This window comes from Chelonia mydas, chromosome 9, assembly GCF_015237465.2.
Source record: "Chelonia mydas isolate rCheMyd1 chromosome 9, rCheMyd1.pri.v2, whole genome shotgun sequence".
Lineage (NCBI taxonomy): Eukaryota > Metazoa > Chordata > Testudines > Cheloniidae > Chelonia > Chelonia mydas.
In genome coordinates, this window is record NC_057855.1 from 25,711,457 (window position 1) to 25,734,448 (window position 22,992).

Below are 22,992 nucleotides of genomic sequence, written 5' to 3' on the forward strand. Positions count from 1 at the left end.
GGCAAAACTCCAATGGAGTGAAATCCTGGTCCCATTGAAGCCAGAGATCCATTCACTGTACAAGCTTATTTCCAATATATATAAGGATTTGGGAAGAAGATTTACTGAGTTTAAGCACTGACCATTTTAACAATGAAAATATCAAAGAAGCAGAAGAAAAAGAAATCTGCAACATAGTTTGGTTTCTTACTCAAGTATCACAGATATTTAGATGGAAGAAAATCATGTTTCATAATAGTCCTTAACTAAACTTCTCATCTAAAATGTTGAGTGGTTCATAAGAATAGAAAAATCCACAAGCAGATTTGCATTAGATAAAAATGGGTCAGATCCTCAGCGAGCATATATGAGCACAATCCCTGGATCTGGCAATTCTCCCCTTATCTCTGCAGAGTTTGACAGAGTCACTGGGCCCAAGAAGCATGCATAGTTTATAGCACGCAGCTCTTATATAGTACCACCAGCGGGTCTCTTTACTCTTGTGAAGTTGAATGATCACAGGCAGGACTTGTTCCTAAAGGTCTTCAGACCCGACAGTGGCTCTTTAGGAACTCCCATATCATTATGTTTTCATTAGCACTTCTGTATCAGGTAGGCGCTTGCTGAACCACCTGGATCATTTATTTGACAAATTTATTTGAGCATAAGCTTTCGTGAGCTACAGCTCATTTCATCGGATGCATTCAGTGGAAAATACAGTGGGGAGATTTATATACATAGAGAACATGAAACAATGGGTGTTACCATACACACTGTAATGAGAGTGAATAGAGACTGGGAGTGGATGGGTCATTACACAAAGTAAAACTATTTCCCTATGTTTATCCCCTCCCCACCCCCACCCCCCCCACTGTTCCTCAGACGCTCTTGTCAGCTGCTGGAAATGGCCCACCTTGATTATCACTACAAAAGGTTTCCCCCTCCCCACTCTCCTGCTGGTAATAGATCACCTTAAGTGATCACTCTTGTTACAGTGTGTATGGTAACACCCATTGTTTCATGTTCTCTATGTATATAAACCTCCTCGCTGTATTTTCCACTGAATGCATCCGATGAAGTGAGCTGTAGCTCACAAAAGCTTATGCTCAAAAAAATTTGTTCGTCTCTAAGGTGCCACAAGTACTCCTTTTCTTTTTGTGAATACAGACTAATACGGCTGCTACTCTGAAACCTTAAAGTACATATGGTAGGCCTTGTCACTCTACATTTAGAGCTGCTAGCAATGTGTTTTCCTAATCAGTATAAAGAGGGCAATTTATCCTAAGAGCTGCGTTAACTGTTCTATAGACCATCTCCATGAGCCCATTTACAGTTTGACTTGCAGAGTACTTAGAATTCTCACACTGATTAGGAAAAACATGCCAAAACCATTGTTGCTGCTAATACAATTTCATCTAGTATGCAGTCAGAGCCACAGATTCGGGGATTTCTTAACTATCTCTCCAGTGTGTTCTCTGACTCATACTTAAAACAACTAAAAACAGAAGGAGTAGGCGGCACTAATGCTAGAGACATAGGACCCTGTGTTTCTTCTTCATGAATTCCCTTTGGGTAAGTTAATAATGAGCAAGGTGAACAAGTCAATATAATAGGATGTAGTTCTATTCAAGGTATGCATCCGATGAAGTGAGCTGTAGCTCACGAAAGCTTATGCTCAAATAAATTGGTTAGTCTCTAAGGTGCCACAAGTACTCCTTTTCTTTTGCGAATACAGACTAACAGGCTGCTACTCTGAAACTTTTCTTTCTAGTATGCTGTATAGGAAGCCACATACTCAACGTAAATAGGGGTAAATTACAATAGAGCTGCACCGTATTTAATCTAATATGTTCATTTTTTCAATAAGAGGTTTTCAAGGCAAGGTAAGAAACTAAAAAAATCATCATGCAAACAAATGACTTCATATATAGAGGTAATATTAGAGAGGAGAACCAAATACAATACAGCTTAATTAAATGGAAGGAAGTGCAAAGGTTATATTTACATATGGAATCACCAAGTAAGGGGGATAAATGATCCAGACAGGAGTAACAAATGTACCAGCATATCTTTAGAGGTATCTGTGAAGGTAACATTTACATAGTCACTGGCAACAGCAGACAGTGAATATATTCATATATTCATATTATTCAAATAACAACTCTTTCATTGTGCCTCTGCAAAAATGAAAATTATATATGGGTAGAATGAACTGTTTTTAATCTCCAGAAATATAGAAAATTAAGTATGAAACATGCCTAGTCGAACATATTTTATTGCCAGTTCCCTGAAGGGGGTTCTTTCAGATTAGAGCACAAATTATTTTTATTTCTATTTCTAACATGTTTATTCTTCCTGGTCTCTACTAATGTCCAGCATTTTGCAAAGATGCTCTACAATACTTCCAGATTGTACTTGGGGAAAAAGAAATAATTATGTAATACTTACATAATGAAAGCCAAAACTATATAAACTTGGTCTCAGTTTGGACTCCAGTAAAGCCAGTAAAGTGAGAGATTCAGTGACAAGGTCACTGAAAAAAATCAGCAAGTTTTATCACTAGGATTTCAGTACAGAATTAAGAAAGTGACCTGTGGTCATATTTTGAAACAATTTTATGAGGGCTCTAATAAAATGCATCTGTTATTTTTGAGTTTTGTGTTGAATCTTAGTTCCTAAACCAAAAAAAGAGAAAGAAGAGGGTTAACCAACACTGGCAAATTGAATTTCCTGAGAAGATTCATCTTGTGAGAACGGAAATCCAGGACTTTTGCAAACCAAAACTGAAGGAGCTCCACAGAGGTCTAGATCTAGACCATCCTCTTTGTAAACATTCAGTTGCAGATTTTCTCCATTGTGCCTCATTATGGATTTTTAAATAAACTTTTTGAATAATCATGGATATATTATGACATACTTATCACTGACAGTTATATTACTTTCAGGATTAGCTGTTATGAACTCTGGATTCTTAGATAATGCAACTCAAAGCATTTAAGATGAATATTATAGGTGAACAAGTATCTGCTGGCTACAGCAGTGTGAAAATTTGGGGCTGAAGTGCGCAAACTTAAATCAGAGGTTAAGAGAACCCTTGGGGAGGACTCAAGGTCTAGTCCCCACTAGATCTGGCTACACTTCTCCTATCTCTCCACTTTTGCAGCTTCCTTGATAGCTGGTGGCAGAGTATGATGGGTGCAAAATGTTTTTTTTAACTCTGTGACAGGGCAGAGTGGCCCCGCACTGGTACCGCAGGGGTTTACCCTTCCTTCCTGGCAGAGGAAGCCCCTCCCCGGAAGCCCTGCTGGGCATGCTCCAACTGGTGAATAGGTATAAAAGCCGTCAAATGTGCTCAGTCTGGGCTGACCGCTGGAGGAAAAGGAAGCACACCGCCAGCTCCTGAAGAGGGATAGCCAACGCTCCAGGGGCCAGCCAAGCCGGGATGCACCTGGCGTCCCAGACGGAGGTCCCGGCTGGAGGGAATGAACCAGAGGACCCCCCCCCGGAGTGGGGAACACGACGGTAAAGGTAGGAAGTGACCCAGGGGAACTTTAGAGACAAGCAGTGTTAAAGGTGCACTGATGCTCAGCATGTTGCAGGCGGATCCCTGCTGAGCTAAGGGCGAGGGGAAACCCTGCCAATAGGAGAGCCCTGGGTCGGGACCTGGTGGAGAGGGCGGACCCAAGTCCCCCTACCACTTCAACCATTGGGATACACTTCCCTGCCTGAGAGGGGGGAGCTATGGACTCTGGCCGTTGGGCCACCCTGCCCGGATACTTGGGGCAAGCTATGGACTTTGGCCATTGGGCCATGCTGCCCTGATACTTGGGGCATGACACATGGACTCAGACAGTTAGGTCCTGCTACCCCGACCAAGGGGCGAGCATGGGGAAACCAGCCATTGGGCCACATTGGAACACCCTTAAAGGACAGGTGTGGGAACATAAGAGTGATGAGGCCCCGACACCCCATCCACCCTGTCACAAAGGGGTGCTGCGGTGCCGGACCCGTCACAAACTCTCACTGCTGACTTAGTGGTAGCAGGGAGAGCAAACAGGCAAGCTCATTCCACTGAAGTCCCTTTCTGGCCTGAAAAGCTAGTTAATAGGGGCAGCTGATGCTTTTTTAGAGGGTGGGAGTCTGTGAGGAAGAGGTCCAAGTGAACTTCATCTCTTCATATCAATCTTGTGGAAGTTCAGAGGTTCAACCAAAAACAAGACAAAAGGATATCTTGAATCCACAGGAATCCTGTGCCAGCTGGAACCGGAGAGTTGCTAAAGCCCTAGGAGGCACAGGTATATCGTAGAAAGGAAAGAACTTGAATTTAAATGGAAGTTTGACAAAGACAAACAACACACAGTATATTTGTTCTGAATAAAAGCCTACTCACAATTAGATCTACCACCACAGACGCCAGGAAACAGAAAATTCTGCTTTCCTTGAGCTAGCAAATATCCCCCAAAAAACTGTAAGATAGTATTTGACGTACTGAGTTTTAAAGAGTAAATGTAATTTGAGGGTGCATCTTTGGATCCTTTGCCTTTTTAAAAAAACAACCTCAATTCTGTGGTTAAGATGGAACATTTAACTATATAAATGTTTGCATTTGAGTTATCAAGTCATTGTGCACACAAACATTTATGCATTGAACCTTTAAAATTAGCCTTCCCTATGACAGAGGATAAAAGGAGAACAATGGCATTTTTTATATAGAGACAGAATATAAGACTCCAATAAAAATACAATTCATTGGCTTTCATAAAATAAAGGTCAGCAAAAAGGTTATTAATCCTCTGGAAAATAAAAAGGTAGTCCTGTTTTCAGAAAAAAATAAAGCTGACAGGCTTGGTTTTATATTCAGTCTATTTCTTCTTCAAAAAAGGTTTGTTTTTTTTCCTTTGTCTATACCACCAATGGTGCCCATTGAAAATGTAAAAACAGTGGAAAATGTTTTAAATCTTTTCCAGTTATTCAGAACTGTAAACAACAGCATCAGTAATGTCTTACATTAAATAGTGCCCCTCATCCCAAAATACTTCACAACTTTAAAAAAATATGATATGCAAGCAATGTCTATTCAAACATGCACAAATAATTTCATCTGCCATTGAAATATCATCACCTCTAGAATGGAACACAGTAGCTATTTAGTAGCACACTGTATAACTACACAAATTTAAGGCAAGAAGAAGAAGATTGTATTCAGCTGAAACTTCCAGGGTGAATTTTGGTAAACAAGCTAATACCAGGTTTTAAATTTGGCTAGGACATCAGAACAACTAATTACTCATGTGAAAAGTGCCTTTGGATCTTTAACATCAGTAATTGGGGAAAACTTTGCTGTCTGATGTTCATGAGAACAGGGTGGGGGGGGAAGGGAGAAAAAGGGCGGGGGCGGGGGGAAGAAGAGGTCTGAACATATCATCTGAGAGTCAGCATGTACCAGAAGGCATGTAACACCATGCTGGGGCATTGATTTAGTGCTGACTCACAGGGAAGTGCATCATATACTGAATTATAAACACCAATTCTGGCAGCATCCTGATATTTTCTTTGATGGATGATCAGGGAAAGTGTGGGACCCTTACTGAATGGGGGAGGCAACCTAGTGACAGATGATGTGGAAAAAGTTGAAGTATTCAGTGCTTTTTTTGCCTCAGTCTTCACAGACAAGGTCAGCTCCCAGACTGCTGCACTGGGCAACACAGTATGGGGAGGAGGTGAGCAGCCCTCAATGGTGAAAGAACAAGTTAAGGACTATTTAGAAAAGCTGGACATGCGCAAGTCCATGGGTCCAGATCTAATGCATCCAAGGGTCTCCCACAGTATTCTTGCCAACAAGTTAAAAAAATATGGATTGGATGAATGGACTATAAGGTGGATAGAAAGCTGGCTAGATTGTTGGGCTCAATGGGTAGTGATCAACAGTTTGGCAGCCAGTATCAAGCGGAGTGCCCCAGCGGTCGGTCCTGGGGCTGGTTTTGTTCAACATCTTTATTAATGATCTGGATGATGGGATGAATTGCACCCTCAGCAAGTTTGCAGATGACACTAAGCTGGGGGGAGAGGTAGATACGCTGGAGGATAGCCATAGAGTCCAGAGTGACCGAGAAAAATTGGAGGATTGGGCCAAAAGAAATCTGATTCGGTTCAACAAGGACAAGTCCTGCACTTGGAAAAGAAGAATCCCATGCATCGCTACAGGCTGGGGACCGACTGGCTAAGTGGCAGTTCTGCAGAAAAGGACCTGGGGATTACAGTGGATGAGAAGCTGGATATGACTCAGCAGTGTGCCTTTGTTGCCAAGAAGGCGAACTGCATATTGGGCTGTATTCATAGGAGCATTGCCAGCATGATGGAGGGAAGTGATTATTCCCTTCTATTCAGCACTGATGAGGCCACACCTGGAGTATTGTGTCCAGTTTTGGTCCCCTCAGTACAAAAGGGATGTGGACAAATTGGAGAGAGTCCAGCAGAGGGCAATGAAAATGATTAGGGAACTGGGGCACATGACTTACGAGGAGAGGTTAAGGGAACTGGGGTTATTTAGTTTGCAGAAGAGAAGAGTGACGGGGGCCTTGATAGCAGCCTTCAACTACCTAAAGAGGGGTACCAAAGAGGATGGAGCTAAGCTGTTCTCAGTAGTGGGAAATGACAGAACAAGGAGCAATAGTCTCAGTTGCAGAGGGGGAGGTCTAGGTTGGATATTAGGAAACACTATTTCACTAGGAGGGTGGTGAAGCACTGGAATGGGTTAACTAGGGAGGTGGTAGAATCTCCATCCTTAGAGGTTTTTAAGGCCCATCTGGACAAAGCCCTGGCTGGGATTATTTAGTTAGGGTTGGTCATGCTTTAAGCAGGGGGTTGGACTAGATGACATCCTGAAGTCTCTTCCAACCCTAGTATTCTATGATTCTACTGTCAATAGATAGAGGGCTGACATCCTATCTGATCCTCCTGGACTTCTTTGAAGCATCTGATGCTGTTGACCATAAGATACTGGCAGGGATCCAAGATAACGTGCTAAAATGGTGAGAGTCCTTCCTGGAGGGATACACTCAATGAGTAATGATAGGAAACTGCACCTCCACCAGTAGGCCCCTCCCTTGTGGAGTTCCACAAGGATAAATTCTCTGGTCCTTTTCAACGTCTACGTCCAGCCAGCAGGTGAATTGATCAGACAACATGGATTTAAGTGCCAACAATATGCAGTGAAAGACAGTTCTACTTGTCCTCCATGACAAATGACTGCACTGCTATCAAGAAGGCCCATTGTTTGGATAAAGTCTACTCCAGGATGAAGAACAGCTGGATGAACATGAACCCGAGAGACAGAAATGATGCTAGTGGAGACAGGGAAGCACTCTGAGGAGTTTGCAGCCATGCTGCGGTCTCTTTTGGTTGAGGGCGTACACCTTCAGTTGGTCAATTCAATCTATATCTTAGGAGTGCTCTTGGATTCCTCCCTGATGCCAAGCTCTTTCATAGCAGCATCCGTGAGTAATGCTTTTTATTATCTTTGGTTGGCTAGTAGACTCTATCCCATCCTGGCAGATGATTACCTGGGCTCAGTTACACCCACTTTTGTCACCTATAAACTGGATTACATCAGCATGAAGCCTTCAGCCCTTGGGGAAACTCTAACTACTACAGAACACTATAGTGCATCTCTTCAGCAACAACGGCTACTGCAAACAAAATTAAATGTCCTCCACTCCCTGTACTAGCTTCCCATAGAATATCAATTCAAATTCAAGGTCTTGATCCTTATCTTCAAGGCATTCAGTGACCTCAGTCCAGCACACCCAAAAGATCTAAAGTTTCAGGGTGAATACCATGGTTAGCGACTCCACTTATCAGGCACAATAGAACTCTCTACCACAACGGTAAGGTTTATCTGTGTGGGAGACAGAGCTTTCCTGGAGGCTCGTTCAAGGCCGTAATGAACTTCTACAGGAACTAAAGAATGGTCACAACACCACCATCTTCCACTCTAATTATAAGGGGCATTTCTTTGACTTTGAATTCTCTAACAAGTACATAGCAATGTGTAACATAGGCATTTTTTTAAAAAAAACCTTCCAAAACACTCCAACATTCACTTCTCCACCTGAGGGAGAGGATGAGAGAACAATCATCATATGATATTAATGCATTACCGGAAGATGCTCAGATACTAGAGTGGTAAACATGGAATAAAACCACCACCAGCAGAGCAAAAACACAATTTAAAAAAATCAATTACCTTTCCTGCTTCAGCATACACACTAATTGGATTTGCAGTTAACATAATATCTCTCATCTGAGATGCACACAGTCCAGTCTAATCTATTTTAGGCTTAGTCCCGGCCTTTGCAATTCTTCAATAGCTTGTTACAATAGAGATTTCAAATCAGATCAAGACACTTTCTAAATCTTTGGATGGTGATTGGTTTGATCTCAGAACTGCTACAGCCTTACACCTCTCATGCCCTCTGAAACGCATGACTACTTGCTAAGCTACATGAAACAGAATAGGGTAATTCAGGAGTTGTGTCCTCTGAGTTCATACATGATGCAAATACTTTTATCCATTGTGCTGTGGTCTTACATGACATTTCTGAGGCAAGAAAAGACTGGCTAGCCGCCCCCTCCACTCTTGCTTTCCTGCCATAACTATTACTCTTCTCTTCATTATCCAGAAAGGAATCCAGATATGTCAAACACATACAATGTCTCTTTAAATTGGATTTCTTATAACTTGTTCTCCGTTTTCATCGCCCTTTGTGTGCAATAGTTCTGCCTCAGGTCCCTAATTTTTAGCGCATACCAATATGAAAGAGGTACATCTATAAAGTTTGACCCGTGGCATTATTCTAAAAATTTGTTAGATCACCTTGAAATATATTTTCTCCCCCATCCCCAAAATAGATGAGACACAAATTCCCTCTAATTAGACACTTGAGACCTGTTATAACCTTTGTACTACATCAACCCCTCTCCGGGCTATAAATAGCCTTCCTGGGGCATGGTAACATTCACATGGTAGGACACCCCACTTTGGAGGAGGGTGGGGGAAAAGAGACAGCAAACCCACATTTGTATAAAACAATCAAATCATCTATTATTGTCAAAGCTTAATGTGGGTAGACAATACAACATATAAATACTAATAAAACTTACAGTGCACAGACACTATTCCATATGATCCAGGAAACATCATGTAAATTTTGTAAATGCCTAACTAGAGTGAAAGACCAGTCAGAAAACTAGTACTATGCAATCCTTAGTCCCAACTTTACTGGCACGTATTTAGATTGTGGTTCTAAAGAACAATCCCTATTTAGAAGGACCGGCCTTTAACGCACAGTGCACAAGTGTGACCCACATTACACACCCCACGCAGGATGAGCCCAGAAACAAGGCTAGGTTCAGCCAGTGGTTTTTCCAAGACATTACCTAGCAGTAAGCATGGAGGTGACAGAATTAGGATGATAGACCTTGTAAGGGACTGTCTGTAGATCTTATAAGGCAATACCTGCCAACCTTGGAAGTCTCCTAGCAGTAAAACTTCTAAACTTCCTTGAACAGGAACTTCTTCATGCCAAAAGTTTAGGGCCTGATTCGGCCTCCCTTACTCATACTGGAACATATTCTGCTCCCCTTATTGATGTTAAGGTTACAAAGTTAACATTTTTATAAGTCAGGAAATGCAGAAGTTGAGGTTTCAACAACATTGCTAATTTAGCTATGTTCCACATCCTGTATATTTTCTAGTATAAATTTTAAAAAAACCAGATGTTCTAATATTAACTTATGTTTATTGGGGGAGGCCCTCCCTACTCCCTTCACTGTCAGTTAGGAAACTCTTGCTCTCTCTCTCTCTCTCTCTCTCTGCCTTGCCTGGCAGTGGCTACAAAGAATAGCTCTATCTTGATGTGTAGTGGCTGCTGGGAGAGAGAACGCCTAGAGGGCTAGTGAAATGTAAAGAAAGAACAGGTGCAAAACCAAAGTCAAACAATTTTTGGAACCTTAAAAATTATTTGGTCAGGAGTGTTGGAACAATTTGTACAGTGGGGGTGCTGAGAGCCATTGAATCAAACTGTAAACCCTGTATAGGATGGAAACAACTTCAAGCCAGAGGGTGCAGCAGTACCCTCAGCTCCAGCACCTACGGATTTGGTTTAAGTTTTAATGCTCAGAATTTTTGATTGTATCATGAGGTGTTCGCTGAGGGGTTTTTTTTGTTTTAAACACACTTTGTGCTGCTCAAGCAAGAACTGTGGAAGTGAATAATGAGGCACACAGACAGAACCCCACTGGATACTTGTCCAGTTCCTAAAGGACATGATTAAAACAGGAAACCACCACCACACAAAACTGGCACCTTCCTTAGAATTTCAGTGGCAAGCCAAGGACTGGATGTGTATGAAGACTGAACTACCTACTACTAACTTTTTGCATCATGCTGAGACATCTTAGTGGGTTGATATTTTGGGAAGTTTGCACCGTGATGGATAGAGGAGAAAAAAACCTCTGGCTGTAGAGGGGTCAATCCTGCCAGCACTAAGGTTCCAATTCTGCACAGAGAACCACATGGGCAGGCCCTGGCACCTGCACAGCTCTGCTCAAATTAATAGGATCTGCACAGGGCAAAGGTCTTGGTACAGCACAAATTAGTCACAAATTCACTAATATATATTAATTGAAACTTCCATTTATTTTTCACTGTCAGCTTAACATTTAAAGAGAGCACTCGCTGTATTCCAGGATGACAGCGTTAGATAGAATTGGTATCACTGTCCTACCTACTAGCAAATATTGTATTCCCAGCATAACAATGAGAGAGAGAGAGAATATTGCAAAGACCCATCAGGAGTTTAAGGGAAGAGATCAGATAAATAAGATGGTTCAAGACTGCAGAGTTGTTTTGATGGATGCATCTTTTTTTGCCCAGATGCCCTTGGAATGAAAATATTTTGATTTCAACTGCTTATCCTGGCTAAATAGTTCAGACATGATTTGGAAACAGGGCACAGCTACAGGAACAGCAGCACAAATAAAAAAATATCCCCCTCCAACTGTCCGCAGACCAAGGAATTAAACTAATGCTTAATAGAGACAATCTGTGTGGTTATTATTCATTTATCTGCAGTGTAGAGGGGGTAAAAAGTCATCTGTGGTCTCACACATGCAGTTCTCTAAGCCTACATGAGAAACAGAAGCGATGAGTCAATTATCTCTTCTTCCTGTATCCAGTCATTGAGAAGATTTATTTTTATGATTGAAAGACATCCTGAGAAGAATACATTATAAACATGCGCTGTTACTTTGCTAAGTCTAGCTGCAAGATATTGAACATCTTCCAAATGAGAGACGCTTAGCACAGCTTCTCTCACGTTCTTGGTAAAAGAGAGGCTCCATATTGCACCACAAGGTCGTAGGACAGTCCTTATGGAGCATGTGAGCAGATTTTTCAAAGGGGTCCCAACCCAATCACCAAATACATGTGCTCGAAATGGCATGCTTAAGTATGGGGGGGAGCAATTTTTTAAAGGTATTTAGGGCCCTAAAGATGCAGATAGCAAAGCTTGAATTCAACAGGAGTTAGGCAACCAACTTAGGCCCTTCTGAAAATTCAAGTAGGTACTTATTTGCATCTTTAGGCACCCAAACACCTTTGAAAATCTGGCCTCTAGTGCTTACTTTTTGGTAGTTACTGTTTGCACATCTGCAGCAGCCATTTCACACTTCCAAAAACCTAAGTACTTCAAAATGTTTGTACAAGCCTATCCAACTAGTTTGTGCATCCATACTTCTCATTTTGCACATGCAAAAACTTCGCACTATAATTTAGGTGCATTGCAATAGGCATGCATATTTGAAGGGCGCTTCAGAAAAAAAGTGTCATAAGTTTTGATTGGAGATTCATGTAGACGTCAATCTTGCATACTTTCTATTTTCCCTCTTCTGAAAGCTGAACTCACCCTTATTATTAACTGTATTTGTCAACTGAAGGTGAGACACTAACGTAGATTGAATTAGTTTCCCATGCGTTCTGGGAGCCAGGATTCTTCAAGTACAGAACCATTGAAAATCTTGCTCTTGATCCTGCTGGGATGGTACACTTCTCATTTGATCACATTGCCAACAAAAAAACCCAACAAGTTCTGTGCAGTAGGTACATTCTACTAGGAACCTGACAATCTTGACAATGGCAACATGAACTAATAAAAGGAAATACTTTAACACAATTATCTAGTGGCAGTGAGTTCCACAAGTTCTCACTTAGGCCAGAAGCTTAGTAGGATTTCAAGGAGGATTGGACATTTAAATGTCTAGTAAAACCATCCACAGTTTCATGAGATAAGATTTATTTTTAAGAAGGGATATAACCCTCAGGCTTCAGGGCATTAGCTAACCACTAACTAATGGCAGCTTAGAAGATGTTTCTTCTATGGGCAGTTATTCCACAATTGTTTACTGCACTTCTCTTTAACATCTGAGTATGGTCAGTTACAGGATAATGGACTAAACAAATCACTGGGATTCTCCTGGGTGGTAATTCTTATGCTCACAAGAGGCAAAAGATTGACAGTCTGAACTACTCTCCAACTCCTAAATGTTGTCCTTCCAGATCAGATGAGGCCCTTTACTAGGACAGAGTGAATCATCTCATACTGCCACTGCCTTGGTTCAGTCTCTACTGTAGCTAATTTCCCATTTGTCCCAAACACCAAATTAATTTTTAAAAATTAAAGACAGCAAAATCTCAGCATTAGCTGTCTGTCTAAGCATATCCGTGAACTGCTGGTTCACGGCTCTCTGTAATGAAGAAGCCAAGTAACAAATGCATAGACTCAGTGCAACGAAGTGGGAATGTCTTACTGTTTTCTCTGAATACTGTGTGGGTGCCTCAGTTTCCCCTATGCTGTTAAGCACCCAGGTGGTGGCATAAGGGTGTGTGATTGTGGCAGAGCCCTAGGGGGCCAGTGTGATGGTGTCTGCACAAAGAATGGCCGACACCCTGTTTCCTGGCAATTGATGGCCTGGGCCCCTCCTCTGCAAAGGTGCCAACTGAAGGTGTTAGAGAACAAAGATCAGGTGGCTCCTGGCCCGGGAAAGGGACAAAGGCCAGAGGAAGGGCTGGGGAGTTTGGAGTTGGTGGGGAAAATAAAGGGAGGCCCAGTTGGGGCTCTGGCCTCCCTGCCCCCATGGGGAAATGAAGGGCGCCCCACGGCTGGGGTCTAAGCTCCCTGCCCCCCAGATAGACCTGACTGAGGGGGTCCTGTTGTCTGTACCTACAAGCTCTGATTTGGACTGTGTTCCTGTAGTCTAATAAACCTTTTGTTTTACTGGCTGGCTGAGAGTCACGGTGAATCGCAGGAAGTGGGGGTGGTGATGGTGGTGCAGGACCCTGTCTCCCCCAAGCTTCCTGTCACTCAGACACTCACATTTTAGTCAGAAAACAATGGTCAACTTATAGTTTTTTCCGAATAGGTTACTGTGCAATATTTATACTGAATATATATTTAATACTGTAATTAACATTTATATTGTTTGGAAAAGCCAATTAGAAGGAAGTGTTCAAAGTATCCTTTCTACAAAGTGGTCTTAAAAGCTTTCATAGCTGCACAATACAATTACTGAAATACCCAGGAGCTACTGGTATTAGCAGAAATTACTTACTCACTGTAGTGCCTCATTTTTCCTAGTCATAATGCTTTTTTCAAGAGTGGTTCCTCATGGAAACACCCTCTTGAACACCAAGTCAACCTTTCTTGTGCAGCAATCTTTCTCACAAAAGTACCACCCTTCCAGAGACACTTAATGGGGCTAGTTAAATTGGTGCCACGCCTAGTGTGAATGCAGTTGTACCGATAAGAAGCCACGCTGAAAAAAATACTTTACACCAGTACAACTGCACATACACAAGGGCACTGCACTGATTTCACTAAATCAATTTCTAAACAGTCAAATCAATGCAAAACTGTACATACAAGGCCTAAGTCATGCTGTAACCCTGTTCTACTTCACAGTAGTTAGTGGTAGGCAGGGAGTCTACAGTACAAGTTAGTATCATGGTTGGTTAAAAAAATGTACACTGATTGCTCCATGCTAGTAGTGACTGCTATGGTGGTGTTTGGCCTGGTTTTGCTTTGGAGCAAAAAGGTCCTATGTGGCACCCAGGCAGGCAAGCAGGTGGATATATAAATGTCTGGGTACCAAAATAGCCATCCTTCTATTTGGCTGAAAAGGAGTAGTTCCATGTTGAACAGCAGTACTGAATCTGTCAGGCTGTTTTACTTAAGTTTTTATTTGCAGTTGTCAGTTCAGTGCCAGTCAAATGAAAAATACTTGCTGTGCTAAACCTTAAAATCATAGATCTATTTGAGTTTTGACAGATGCTTATTATGAGAACAGCCATAAGGTCAGATGAGATATCGACTGTTTGGCTCCTACTTTTTAAACCAACCTTTATCAACTGTGTGGAGGCATATTTTATCATCCTTGGATAATCCAATATCAATTAAGAAATGTACTCCCATAGAGGGCAACTGATCAACTCAAAAAACATAGCGAGACAAGATGGGTGAGTATCTTTTACTGAACCAACTTCTGTGGGTGAGAGAGGAGCTTTCAAGCTACAGAGAGCTCTGCTTCAGGTCTGGGAAAGGTACTCAGTGTCACAGCTAAATACAAGATCGAACAGAGAATATGTGCTAACAATGTAGGCTAAACCAGGGGTCTCAAACACGTGGCCCGTGGGGTTATTTCCTGCGGCCTGCCAAGCTCCCCTCCCCTCCGCACCCCCTCCCTCCAGCGTGCCATGCCCCTGCTCCTCTGCCTACCTCCAGATGCTTTCCGCCACCAAACAGCTATTTGGCAGCGCTTAGCACTTTCCAGAAAGGTGGGGGAGGAGGAGCAGGGAGCCACGTGCTCAAGGGAGGCAGTGGAGAAGAGGTGGGGGCGGGGATTTGGGGAAGGGGTTGGAATGGGGGCAGGGAAGGGGTAGTAGGAGGCAGGGCAGGGGTGGGGCCGAGGGGCTTTTGTACTTTTATATGAAAAGGTGTCAGTGATGCCGCCCTTAGGCTAATGTACTAGTCCTCATGCGGCCCTCGTGGTGATTTGAGTTTGAGATCCCTGGGCTAAACTATCTGTTCAATCTTATATTCAGCTGTGACATTCTTAGACCTGACCTGAAGCAGAGCTCTGTGTAGCTCAAAAACTTGTCTCTCTCACCAGCAGAAGTTGGTCCAATAAAATGTAGCCTCACTCACGTTGTCTCTGTGATATCCTGGGACCAACACTGCTACAAAAACTCTGCATAAGACATACAGTAACCATTTTTACACTATCTTGGGAGTATGAAATGGTTGAGAACAAACCCTTCCAAATCAGAGGTGAGTTGTTGTAATAAGATCCATCTTGTGTCCCTGGGTGTATTATTCTGGAACCATCACTATGGGTTAGTACCCACCAATCATACAGAATTGCAGGAAATATATCTTGTGTAGGTGTCATCTAGCAGGCTCTCTCTGATTCAGGTGTCAGAAACATTAGTATGAGGTGGTAGTGTTCAAAGCTTTCTTCTATGAAAGCTTAAATATGCTTGAACAGGGAATGTCTTTGTTCTGAAACTAGTACTGCAAAGTGGTTGGATAAAGAATGACAGATGACTCATTCATTACCATGACACGGAGGCTACAAAAATGCAAAGTGATGGGCTAAATAATAAAACTAACAACCATGCTTTATTTAGGACTGGGTTTACTTTCCTAATAGACCACTTACAGCAATACTATATTCTTTCAAAGTATGCTTTATTCCTTCTACTTTCGTTTATTGATCTAAAGTTACAAGGCCAACTTAAGTGTTTATATGTACCTAGAAAACAAAGTAGTCTTTTAATTTAGGTTCTTGATTCTTCATTAAAGTTACTGTAAGTATTTTAAAACATTGTGGGGTTCTGGTTTTATTTTATTTTTAAGTCTAATTTTAAAAACTAAAATGAGACAGTTTTGCAGGAGAGTATTTTTCCATTGATGTAGACTTTTAACTCATGTATTCCTGCACTGTGACTTCCATAAATTCTTGATTGCTTTTTCTAAAAAACAAAACAAAAACCACCACCACATGCTTGATGATGTCCCTTTGATCCCTCTACACAGGAAATAGAGGCATCACTGTGGTCTGATTGCTCTCACATTCTTTTATGTTGACTCAAATGAGAACGAAGCTATACCACCACAAAAAAACAAGCCAACCATAATGCATTCAGTATTTTGGAAATCCTACCCACATCACACAGGACTAGCAATGGCTGGGTGGGAGGTGGAGGGGACTGCACTATAATCCATGGCTAGTCTTGGGTTATAATGAGAAATTCAGAAAATCAGAAATGTGGGACTAGAAGGGAACTCAAAGTTCATCTAGTCCAGTCCCCTGCACTGAGCAAGACTAATCATCATCTGGACCATCCCTGACAGGTATTTGTCTAACCTGTTCTTAAAAACCTCCAGTGATAGAGGTTCCACAACCTCCCTAAGTAATTTGTTCCAGTGCTTAACCACCCCAACTGTTAGGAAATTTTTCCTAAATGTCTAACCTAGATCTCCCATTACTACTTGTCCTGTCCTCAGTGGTTGAGAACAAATTTATCACCTCCTCTTTATAACAACCTTTTATGTACTTGATGACTTATGTTCCCCCATCAGTCTTCTCTTCTCCAGACTAAACAAATCAATTTTTTTCTAGATCTGTAATAACTTTTGTTGCTTTCCTCTGGACTTTCTCCAGTCTGTCCACATCTTTCCTGGAGTATGATGCCCAGAACTGGACACAACACTTCAGCTGAGGCCTTGTCTGTGCTGTACAGAAAAGGAACTGTTGCCTATAAAATTCCCCCAGCATGGACATCTGGTGCCTTGTGATGGAAGGTCAGGAAAATTCAGCAACATTGGCTACTTAAAAAGATATGACTTATCCCACCTATTGGAATTTGCAACACTGCTGGAGCCCTAGTCATATCAAGCCATGGAAATGGTGTTTATTTTAGCTGTCACAACCATATGAAAATGTTATCTTAAGACAGAAGATATAAAGACACATGTGGCTATAATTGTCTCTTTACATACAACATAACATTCAATACTTATATTACTTCCATAGTGTAAAAAGTGATTGGCAGCATTAGTTTCTTATCAGTCTAAAACCTTCCCCTATTAGAGGGGAAAATGAGTTCTTTACACAGATACAAAATCTTTGGTTGCTTGAATGTTTCCATGGAAACATCCAACTGTCAGAAATTCTAATATGCATAAAAAAGGTTATTTTATTTTACATTTTACTTAAACAAAAATGTGAATGGAATTGAAAGCATTAGAATATCACCTCATTAACTTTGTGGTTACCCTTTGACCGTAGAAGTATATTAGACACAAACAAAAACAAACTGACCTCCATCCTGCATGTATCCTTCATAGGAAACCATTCGAAAACAGCCATCAATGGCTCCACTGTGACAGTTATTTTAATTGTCCTGTGCCTCTTTGTGCCCTTAGGTTATAAATGGGGCCATGCAGGACTTTTGCTGTGTATGTATTTTTACAATTAAGTGCTGTGCACATCTCCAATGGTATATAAATAAACAACATAGCTGATATTAAGATGGCCAGGCATGCAACCCCAAGTTCAGCTTCTGGTAGTCAGAGGCTAGGGGAGTGGACAACGGGATGAATCACTCAGTAATTGCCCTATTCTATTCATTCCCCCTGAAGCACCTGGCAGCGACTGCTGTCGGAAGACAGGATACTGGGCTAGATGGACCATTGGTCTGACCCAGTATTGTCATATGATATAGATGGGCTGCAAAGTATGCAGTTATACTGATAGCAACATGTTGTTGTGTTCATTCAGGAAAAAACATGTACTAGCATATGGTAATGGACCATTTCCTGAAAGAAAGCAACATGGTTACTACCAGCTCCAAACCTGATTTCTTTGAAATCTTCTCGACAATAAGCTATCCAATTACACAAAACCTTTCAAATTACAGAATGCAAAAAAGGACAGGGGCTGCTTTATTTATTATTCTGATCTTTCAAAACCTTGAGCAGAACACAGTATTCTCCCTGTGCCATCATTATAGCACAATGCAGTACTGGTCCATGTCTAAGTATCTTAAGCACTACAGTATTACAAATACTAATCCTTTCAGAAGATACATTTAGAGGGTGAAGCATCGCCCACACGTACATCTCTGCTGTCTTATTATCTCAGAAAACAGCAAGGTCATAATCCAAAAGGCAACAATGAAAACCCAGCTCTTAGCACATTTGTAAAGTGTATGCTTTAGTCTTTACAGAAAAAGCCTCCTCAAACACAGGACCCAGTCCTCCTATTTCTTCACTGAATCAAAACACTCATTAACAATTAATGACAGTTTTGCCGAAGGAAAGAACAACTCAGGCCCAGATTGCAAATTTCTGGTAAAAACAAACACACCCAGCCAGCTGATAAGGATGATCTTGAATACTCTTGCTTTCCCTTGTGTTTTCCCTTGCGCTGCTCCTTTGTAATTCACATTGGGCAATAGTGCCAGAAAATGGCAGACACCACCTGGAAAACAATGGGTGAAATCCTGGTGCCATTGAAACTAATGGCAAAACTCCCATTGAATTCAGTGGGGTCAGGATTTCACCTGTCTTGTGGAATCAGCTAGAGTTATTGCAAGTTTTCCCTTTTCTCTGACTCCTATTTTGAGAGATTTGAAATTCTGTTCCCTCTGCCTCTTTTAGTGAAAACTGACCAAGCTACTTGACTTCCCTGAATTACTGAAGGAAGCACAGAAGCCATGATGTCTTTAGGTTGAAACTGCGTTAGCTCTCCATGCAGAGGGCCAATACAAGCTCTTTGTGCCACTCAAATCCCACTCAAGTCCCATAGGTAAGGATGACTGATTCTGGCCTTCTATATTTTATGTAACTCAAATGCTTAACATTTCAAAGTAAAGCTCTTGGGTGAAATTCTGCTCTATTGAAGTCACTTTAAGTTTTGCCATTGATTTCAATGGAGCCAGGATTTCACCCTTGTACTCCTGCCACTTTAATTAAGCCTCAGGAGTGTCCCACTCCACATCTCTGCATTTTCCAAGGAGAACTAGAGCAGATTCAGAGAATAAGAGACTTGATTTTTCTGATCCTTCTAAAAGCCAAATAGCAGAAACCCTCCCTCTCTTTGCATATGTCTTCTACATTGCAGCTAGGAGGGTGCTTCCCAGGGCAAGTAGACACACTAGCTCTGATCAAACTAGCATGCTAAAAATAGTAGTATAGCTGTGGCTAGCCACCTGAGTATAAATGCACCCAGATCCCCTAGGTATGTACTCAAGCAGCTAGCACAAGCTGCTGTCCATGCTACCCCTGACTGCTGTTTTTAGCATGCTAGCTTGAGCGGAGCAAGTGCATAGCTGTCTACCCATGCTAGAATTCTGAGACATATCCTTTCTTCTCTGGGAAAACTAAAAAACCTAAGAGTCCCTCTGTATATCATAAAGAACCAGATTAGGTAATAATATCCTATATTGCCACTTTGATAGTGACTTACACATGCAAAGCATTACAAGGTAAATAGACTGCCACATGCTTTCCCTTGGGCATTTATTATACCATAACAATGACTAATTGTGAAATGTACCTACATTTGGAGTGTGACAGAATTTTTTATTTACAATTGGAAAAGTGCTAGATTTTTTTTAAAAAAAGCTGAGTGAAGTATAGATTTCCTCCAAATATCAATATTTATTCTTCTCAAGATGGGGGTGGGGGGCAGGAGAAATCAGATGAGCAGTCAGATCTTAGCACCTGAGAATGCGACTCTGCCCTTCAGAGACTGCACAGTCCTAAAGCAAATTATGGAAATACTGAAATAAAAACCAAGAGGATGTGAATAAAAAAACAGCAAGATATTTGAATGTGTTTTATTGACAGACTGTACTAGGGAAAAAGTTGACAAATACAGAATAGACTCAGAATATAAAAAATTCAGACAGTCTTTTTCTACTCATGTTGACAGCATTTCAGCCAGCGCTGTTAGTTTTCCTCCTGAAGCAGGTATTGAATATTTTATGTTGTTTACTTTGAATATGGTTACTTACGGATCCTTTTTTTTTTTTTTTTTGGGGGGGGGGGCGTTTAAAAGGAAAAAAATCAACGCTGCTTTACAAGAAAGTTGAGTGAAATTCTGAAGTAAGCAATATTCATGTAGGGCCTAATGAAGAGTATAATGAAGTCAACAGACAGACTCATTGACTTCAGTGGGTTTGCAATCAGTCCCCTAGCTCAGGAAATCAGTGATCCTTTTCTCATATCCTTATGCAGGAGGCAGCCATAATTTGGCTGCTCACTTTCTAGGATCATAATGGTTGGGATAATGCACTGGAGAAAAGGATACCTCTGCTTTTTCCTCCACAGCCCACCTATACAGAGCCAGCCATAATGGGCCTGATCCAAAGGCCATCAAAGTCAATGGAGAAACTGACATTAACTTCAATGGGTTATGGATCAGGCCCACTCTTTGTGATGCTAAGCTCTTTTAATATGCATTTTCATATTTGGAGATAAGATTTAAAATGTCAAATGTGAAGTAGAAAAACCCACTAAGTGCTGCAATCTACTTGGCCAGTACTGATTTACACTATACTACACAGGTAATCCACTTTGGCCTCATGCTCTGACAGCATGATAAAGTGGGGAATCAGACTGTAATCAACTGGTGAAGAAGAAAATGAAGGACTGAGGTAAAATCTAGGTATCACAATGGAAGGTACAGTGTGGTCCCCCCCGCAAAAGTACAGTTTAATTTTTTGGAGGGAAAAAAATCCACCCAAATCTTTCTGGCGCTGATATTGAAAACAGTTTTTAAAAAGAGAACTCTGGATATATGTAAGCAAACATGTCAATTATTTTTACTGCATGAGTCCCAAAGTTTTGATGAACTAAGAGACATGAAAACTAACACCCAACCATGTTAGAGGGCATAGGCAGCAGGAGGTGCCTTCTTCCAATAGCATGTAAAACCCAGCCCTTCGTAGAGCTCGGTGAATGCTGCAAATTCAAATAAAAATGTGTGTTCACTTGGGCGGTATTAGAGATCCCTTTTATTTACTTTTTGTGAACATTAGTGCAAGCAAAGTTTTGTTCATAAGAACATTTGCAGATAGGGAAAATGATACAGGTACATACACGCTGAACTCACCACTGGGGCACCTCCTTGCATCTGGGGATCACCTCGCACCTGGTCTGGTGTCCCCTCCTTTGGTTGCTCACCCATGGTTTCTTGCTGGACTCAGGATGCTCCCTCTTCATGACCCATCTCTGGCCAGCTCATTATAGTCCTCGCCTTCCGGGGTAACCATATCCCTTTGGACATACTGTCTCAGGCAGTCTTCTGATCCACCGCCAAGTCTGTGCCTCTTTCCCAGGTCCCCCTATCAGCCACTGGGCCCACCCACTACTCTGGGTTGCAGCCCAAGGACTGCATGCCAAGCAACCATGGTGTGCTCAAGCTCCAATCCTGTTGCTGTTTCTCTGGATTATTTGCTATCTTTTTTCCCTGTCTTGTGTGTCCCCCTGTGGGCTATCACTGGAGCTTTCTGTGCTCCCTGTGGCTACTTCACACCTTCTCAGGTTCTTGCCAGGATCTGTAGTCCAAGCCAGGATTCCAGGGCTTACTCTCCTCCTACTACCTAGCTGATTCCCCTTCTCTCTACCTATTGTGGTTGTTGGGAGATGTTGCTGCCTGCTCAACTGAGGGGGAACAGTCAATGAACGAAGGATACATGTAAATACTAGGTACAGTAAATGAAAAAACTGGGACAGGATTGAAGGTCAAAGAGGGGGGGAAAAATCAGGGAACTGGAAGGGAATGGCAAACAGAGAACCCCCAATGCCACTCACTGCTCCTCAAAGGTATCTTCTACGCTCTCTAGGGAGTGACTACAGAACTCCTTCCTGCAATCATCTTCCTACCACCAACTTCCTGTCCCTATAAGCCTAGCCCAGCACTTGCCCCACCTGGGCTTCATCAGCCATGAGGTCTTCTTAGCTCTGACTCTCCTCCAGGTGCAGCCTGTATGGTTAATTGGTCTATTTTAACTCTTCAGGCCTTGTTCAGGGTGAAAGCCCCATCACATACACCATGTGTTCACACACAAACATTCATGCATAAGTATTTAGGCAGCATCCTATTTGCAACTGTTTTGGAAATCAGCCAGCAAGGAGCGGAAACAATACTATCGGACAAAGGTGGCAAATCAAGAGCATAAAACCTCTCCCCGTGCAGAAAGCCAGCACAGGGCCTGTGTGCCACATAAGCACTGTTTTCACTTGATTTGAACAACACCATCCACTCCCCTACACAGTGGAAATTCCTTCCCAATCCCCTTTATCTCCCCTTGCCTACATATGGTCCATTCAGTTTTTAATGACCTTTAGAGTTATGGGACAAAATTCATCCATAGTGCAACTCACGGAAGTTGCACAGGGGTGAACATGGCTCATTAATTATAAATTTCAAGCTAAAGATAAAGTGGAAAAATGCAAACATGACCTAAATTATAGTCCATAAGCTGATGTAGACCAAGTAACAGAGCTGCTGGGAAATAATGGAAAAGATATTCTACTAATAATCTTTAAAGTTTGAATTGTCTGTGTTAATACACTGCTTGTGTGTTCACTTTCATCCACATTCAAGCACTCTGGTTTTATTGCAGTGAATTCTTGTGAAAATGAAAGTTTAATGCTCAAAACAAATTTTGAAAGCAATTGAAAAGCAAATTTTGGTTTGCAATTTGTATGGTATTCATTTAGTTAGACAAATTATCCAGAAAGTTCCGAGATTTGGACACCTGTAGTAATAAATGCACATGTACCTCAAAGTTTGACTATGGAATATTCTCAATGAACTGTTTGCAAACTATTCATATACAGAAAAAAATCATGAATGAGGAGTAACTGGAAAGTTTTGCGATCT

At 41.7% G+C, this 22,992-nt stretch overlaps 1 long non-coding RNA gene across 1 annotated transcript in view; it reads right to left on the minus strand.

Moving 5' to 3' along the window:
* LOC122461762 overlaps window positions 1-21,994 on the minus strand; it is a 181,301-nt gene extending 159,307 nt beyond the window's left edge. The window contains exon 1 of the long non-coding RNA XR_006283925.1: window positions 21,217-21,994. This is a non-coding gene — a long non-coding RNA (uncharacterized LOC122461762). The remainder of the gene's footprint in view (window positions 1-21,216) is intronic.
* Between the last annotated feature and the right edge of the window lie 998 nt (window positions 21,995-22,992).